We start from the raw sequence: 5,770 nt of genomic DNA, 5'->3' as shown, positions 1-5,770 counted from the left end.
TTTTTAAGCAAGCAGGTGTTAAAATCGCCCATGATAACCGTGTGATTATATAAGGAAGTAAAATTATGAAGTAATGTTTCAAAAGTACCAAAATAGTCAACAGTGAGACATGGACTATAAAAAACACCGAGAAGTAGTTTGGCATGTGAAAAAATCACTTCGATAAAAAGATGCTCGGCACCACCACCGGTCTGAGGTTGCGAAGTGTCAATAATATTATACGGAATTTGAGAACGAAGATAAATAGCAACCCCTCCACCCGACCGGCCAACGCGATCATTGCGGATCAGGCGGAATCCCGGTAAAGAGAAAGAAGTGGAAGGTAAACAAGGCCTAAGCCAAGATTCGGAAACTAATATAGCATGGATATGGCTAACACTGCCAAAGGTAGACAAGAAATCAGGATAATGTGCAGGAATACTCTGCGCGTTAATGTGAACTGCATTGAAATTCTTTAAGTAACTAGAGAAATGAGAATTTAGACTGTCGCTTAAACAAGGAATATTTTGAAAACTGTCGTCACTAGAGTTTTCCTCAGTAGATGAAGATAAGGACATAAATTCACTACATTCACTTGAAAATGACATTGACTTGAAATAATTATTAAAAGTACGTATACAATATGTATGACTAAAAATTACAAGGAGAAAATAAAATAAATATTTATAATAAGCAAAACAGACAAAAAATATATAAATATAAATATTAAAATGAAATATAAATATGTCGGATTCGGCCCAGACATCAGAAGGAAAACTCAGATAAGGTATTATACAAATTTATTTCAGTCGAAAAATCGGTTATCTTAAATCTAGAAATACAGAAATGAAATATAATAAATTAAACAATTACAAAATATGACAGTGAGGGCGGTCACATAGGGCTGTACTGACTGTCAGAGACAGGGTTCCACGCACCCACCGCAATAAGGACAGTACTAATTATACAACGTTCCAACGTCCAATAACCGTGCAGTACTGACTGTCGAGAGACAGTGGTCCGTGCACCAAGACGCATCCGTTTGAAATGCGTGTCGACTCAAAAGCGCGGCTCCTTATAAAGGCGATCGCTTGGCGGGGAGAACCGTTACAATATTGTACTGTCGATAATGGTGCGTCCGGTGCACGTTCCACTAGCGCCATCTAGCCGCCGTCTCTCAAAACTGTTAAATAAGGTGGCTGCCGTCACGGCCATTCTGATAAATCAGTCGTCCTCGAGTGTATTCATTAATCTAAAAAGATAAGAACTCATTAATTTCCATCGTCATCATCATTACATATCAATATGGCAAGTATGACTGGTCCAGGTTTACAATAGGAAAACCCCTACAGTTCAAGCATGCTGGTCTAAATCGTCACCCACTAGAGCAGGTGAGATTCCTGCAGCGCATTACTGATCATCGCCATAGCAAGTTAACAGGCTGGTCTAAATCGTCACCCACTAAAGCAGGTGAGATTCCTTCAGCGCATCACAGATCATTACCATAGCAAATTAAATAGGCTGGTCTAAATCGTCACCCACTGAAGCAGGTGAGATTCCTTCAGCGCATCACAGATCATCTCCCACAATAGCAGAAGAGACTATATTAATTGATCACTCTAAAGATTCTATTACAGCTTCGGAATTATCTACACTTAATGTTCTAGAGCTAAGAGATAAAGTTTCCTTAGAATCATTTGCGCTTAAGGTGCGAGAGCTTACAGAAAGTGTTTCCTCTGAATCATCCGCAGTCAATGTTCGAGAGCTTACAGTAAGGGTTTCTTCAGAATCTGAGGTAACATTACTATTGCTTACAGACACAACAGGTATGTTGAACTCATTATCTGCCGTCACGGTTCGTTCATCATCATCATCACTATAATTTTCGTAAATTTGTAAATAACCTTCTTGCCCTTTAGGTACTTCCCTTAAATTTTCATGGGCAACTTTATAAATTCTGTTAGAACCGTTTATATGTCTAAGTTCATAACGGTCATTATCTAATACAGTGATTATTTTATAAGGTCCCTTAAATTTATTGTCCAACTTAGTTTGATGTCTTTCTTCGCAGTTTACAAAAACAAATTGACCTACTGCAAAAGGTTGAATCCGAGCTTTTCTTTTATTAAATCGTATAGTGTCAGCATTAGCCACTTTTTGAATATTTTCTGATGCAGATGAACGAGCCGTTTCAACATTAATTACAGTGGGTTCAGAAGAACTAGGAGCTATCTTAGCTAGATTAAGTGAGGAACCTTGAATGCCAAACATCAGTTCTATAGGCGTAAAACCTGTGGTCCTAGAACGTGTAAGAGCAAGCTGAATCTCTCCTAGTTCATCCTTCCAAGCTTTATTAGTATTACATTCGACAATAGTAAAAATGTTCTTTAAAGTTTGCATGACCCGCTCAACCTGCCCGTTGGCTCTACTAGAACCAGTTGCTATTAAATGGAGCTCTATTCTGTTATCGTTACAAAAGTTTTTAAACTCGTTGCAGTCATAACAACGTCCTCTATCTGCGATAATGCGCTTCGGAGCACCAAATAAGTTTACAGCATTTTTAATTGCTCTCACAGCGTATGAAGAACTTAAGGCCGGAGTATATTCAAGTAATACAAACTTTGTAAAGGCGTCTATTAAAACTGAGCAATATTCTTTTCTATCACTTTTTCCTGAAAGTTTTCCTGTTAGATCTAAATGAATTGTATGCCAAGGGACTGGATGTTTGGGGATTGGATGCAACTGCATTTGCTGTGCACCTGAAGGTCCTTTAGAAGTTTTACATACCACACAGCTATTAATAAACTTTTTTACAAATTTAGCCATATCAGGAAACCAATAAAATTCGTAAAGTTTGTCTAAAGTCTTGTCAAAACCTAAATGTTTTATTTCATTATGGACATGACTAATGAGGGACCAAACCAAAGAACGGGGCACAATAGGAAGCCAACTAGAAACTCCTCTACGTTCTATCTTTCTATACAGTATTCCTTGTCTTAAATCATACGTATGCAATATCTCTTCAGGTAGTTGATTATTACGGACTTTTGATATTATTTCAGAAAGTTCCAAATCGCGTTCTTGTTCTACAATTAACCAACCTTTATCTAACTCAAGAAAATTTACCTTACGGGGTTCAGAATAATTAGTGTTTGCTAGATTTCGAGACAAGTAATCTGCATGGGCCATCTTGCGACCTTCTTTGTACACGATATCAAAATCGTAAGCCTGCAATATAGCCCACCAACGGTGAACCCTTGGAGTTAAATCACGCTTTGAGTGAGAAGCTTTAAGGGAGTTACAATCAGTGAATACAGTGAATTTTCGTCCATGTAAGTAATGACGAAAATGTTCGATTGCTTTTACTACTGCAAGGGTCTCTAACTCATAAGAGTGATAACGTGTCTCTGCATCTATGGTCTTCCTACTATAATAGGCTACTACATGAGGGGCATCATTATATTTTTGGATAAGAATTGCCCCATATCCCTCACTACTTGCATCGGTATGGAGTTCAATGGGCAGAGCAGGGTCAAAAACTTTTAAAAACGGTTCGGACGTTAAAATGTGGATAATTTTTTTGTGTATTTGGTCATGCTCTGGGGTCCACTTAACATTACCTTTTCCTTTGGTTAGGGGATACAAGGGCCGAATTGTTTGGGAAAAGTTAGGAATAAACTGCCTAAAATACGTTGCCAGCCCTATGAGCTGCCTAACTTGAGTAACAGTTTTTGGAGTGGGGACATTAACTAAGGCTTGAATTTTTTTTGGATTCGGTCTAATTTCCCCAGCTGAAACTATATACCCAAGGTATTCGGTTTGAACTTTTAGAAACGAACACTTCTTTAAATTAAATGAGAACCCTGCATTGGACAGCGTTTTAAGTAATTTGTCTAAGCGATTAAGCCCCTCATCAATATCCTTTGAAATTGAAAGTACATCATCCATGAAAACTAAAATCTTTTCATCATTCATGGGCTTTAAGGCAGTATTAATAGCCTTTTGAAAAATGGAAGGGGCATTGCGTAATCCAAAGGGCATAGCCAAATATTCAAACTGCCCTTTTGGGGTTACAAATGCAGTTTTTTCTATGGAATTTTCATGTACAAGTAGTTGGTGAAAACCAGATGCCATATCAATACTACTGAAATAATGAGCGCCATTAAGCTTGTCGATTTGTTCACTAATCAGAGGCAAAGGGTAATGAATTGGTTGAGTATTATTATTCAATTCCCTATAGTCAACACACATGCGTGTTCCACCGTTCTTTTTATCTACAAGAATGATAGGGCTCGCAAATGGGGATGAACTTTCTCTAATAATATTCGCCGCCAACAATTGCTCAATCGTCTCATCAACTACCTTAGACTCCTGAGGGGATAACCTATAATGGTCTCCTATGTACTACTTTATGGGGATCTATCAAATCAATTTTCAACTGCCCGGTTTTAATTCTAGTTGTGGGAAAATTTTCAATAAAATTATCAGCATATTGCGTTAATATGTCAAAAAGTTTTACTCTATCAGATCCCGTCAGGTCGGTATTAATTGAATCAATGTCAAATATGGGTTTGGTTTTGGTACACACATTAGACTCCCTACATCGCTTAAATATTAAGCCGGTCTCGGAAATTTCAACTAAAATATCACGCTCAAGTATATCTCTACCTAATAAAATAGCGTCTCGTAGGCAATCATCCGGGACTACATGAAGAGTGACGCGAATCTCGACGCTCTGAATATTTATGTCACAAACGATTTGCTCTGTGCTACTAATGATACTCTTTCCAATACCAGTCATGTTGATAAGGTCATGCAATCTTTCGCCGATAACAAGGTGTGAAAAGCTTTTCTTAATTAAACTACACTCAGAACCGGAATCGAAAATAAAAGGAAATTTCATACCACTACAGTCCATAATACCTCGAACAATCTTCGAGCACGCGTTGACTTCTTTGCTTCCAGTAGCGACTTGTTCCTTCTTCGTATTGTCAATCCTTTTTGGGCACGTGGAGACGACGTGGCCTGGCTCCCCGCAGACGTAGCAGGTAAGGTGTGGCTTCTGGTTGACACGTTTATCTTGTGGTTTGTTTCTGTCACGGCAATCAGCTCCACGATGCCCAATCCTGCCACATATGTTGCAGCTGCCTCGAAAGCTGAACGTGGCGCGAGGGCGTTTGACATCAGGGTCATTTAACTCTGACAATTCGGACTTTCTTTTCAAGGAAATACCCCGTAGTACTCGAAATAGGTGTGATTTATCATTTACAACAGTCGAGTTCAGTTCACGACGTATTTGAACATCGCACTGAGATAATACGGAAATGGCAAAGCCCGTCACAACCTTTTCAGATAAACTTGCATCCGGGATGTTTTCAATTAATTGCCAAAGTCGTAAACATGCTTGAGCGGGGGTCTCATTAGTGTTAATTTGAAATTTAAGGATACTGTCAAAGTGATCCTGAATCAGCATAGGACGAGAGAACTGAGCTTTTAAAGTCTCCTGTATATCTTCCTATTTATATTGACTGGGAGGTATTTTGGTCAATAACGTGGCTGCACGGCCTCGTAGACAATGGGTCAGCGTCATGATTAAATCTACGCCTTTCAAATTTTTGCTACTAATTATGGCGTCTGACAGGCGACACCATCCCTCTATGTTAGAATTCGGGTCATCAGGATCAAACGGCACCAATACCGTGACAGGATGTGGTGGTGCATTGGAACGGGGTAGTAAAGCAACAGTTAGTTTTGAAAGAAATGCTTCTAAACTATTTGAGGGTAGCGGAAT

At 38.9% G+C, this 5,770-nt stretch overlaps 1 long non-coding RNA gene across 1 annotated transcript; it reads right to left on the bottom strand.

Moving 5' to 3' along the window:
* Positions 1 to 944: 944 nt before the first annotated feature.
* LOC123666601 lies at positions 945 to 4,987 on the bottom strand. Its single transcript, XR_006745288.1, has 2 exons — positions 4,903 to 4,987; positions 945 to 1,231 (listed from the first exon to the last, which is right to left on the bottom strand). It is a non-coding gene; the product is annotated as an uncharacterized LOC123666601 (long non-coding RNA).
* Positions 4,988 to 5,770: the final 783 nt, after the last annotated feature.

The sequence above is a fragment of the Melitaea cinxia genome, chromosome 26 (assembly GCF_905220565.1).
Source record: "Melitaea cinxia chromosome 26, ilMelCinx1.1, whole genome shotgun sequence".
NCBI classification, from domain to species: Eukaryota; Metazoa; Arthropoda; class Insecta; order Lepidoptera; family Nymphalidae; genus Melitaea; species Melitaea cinxia.
The sequence above is the reverse complement of the archived record's forward strand: the minus strand, read 5'-3'. Positions and strand labels throughout refer to the sequence as shown.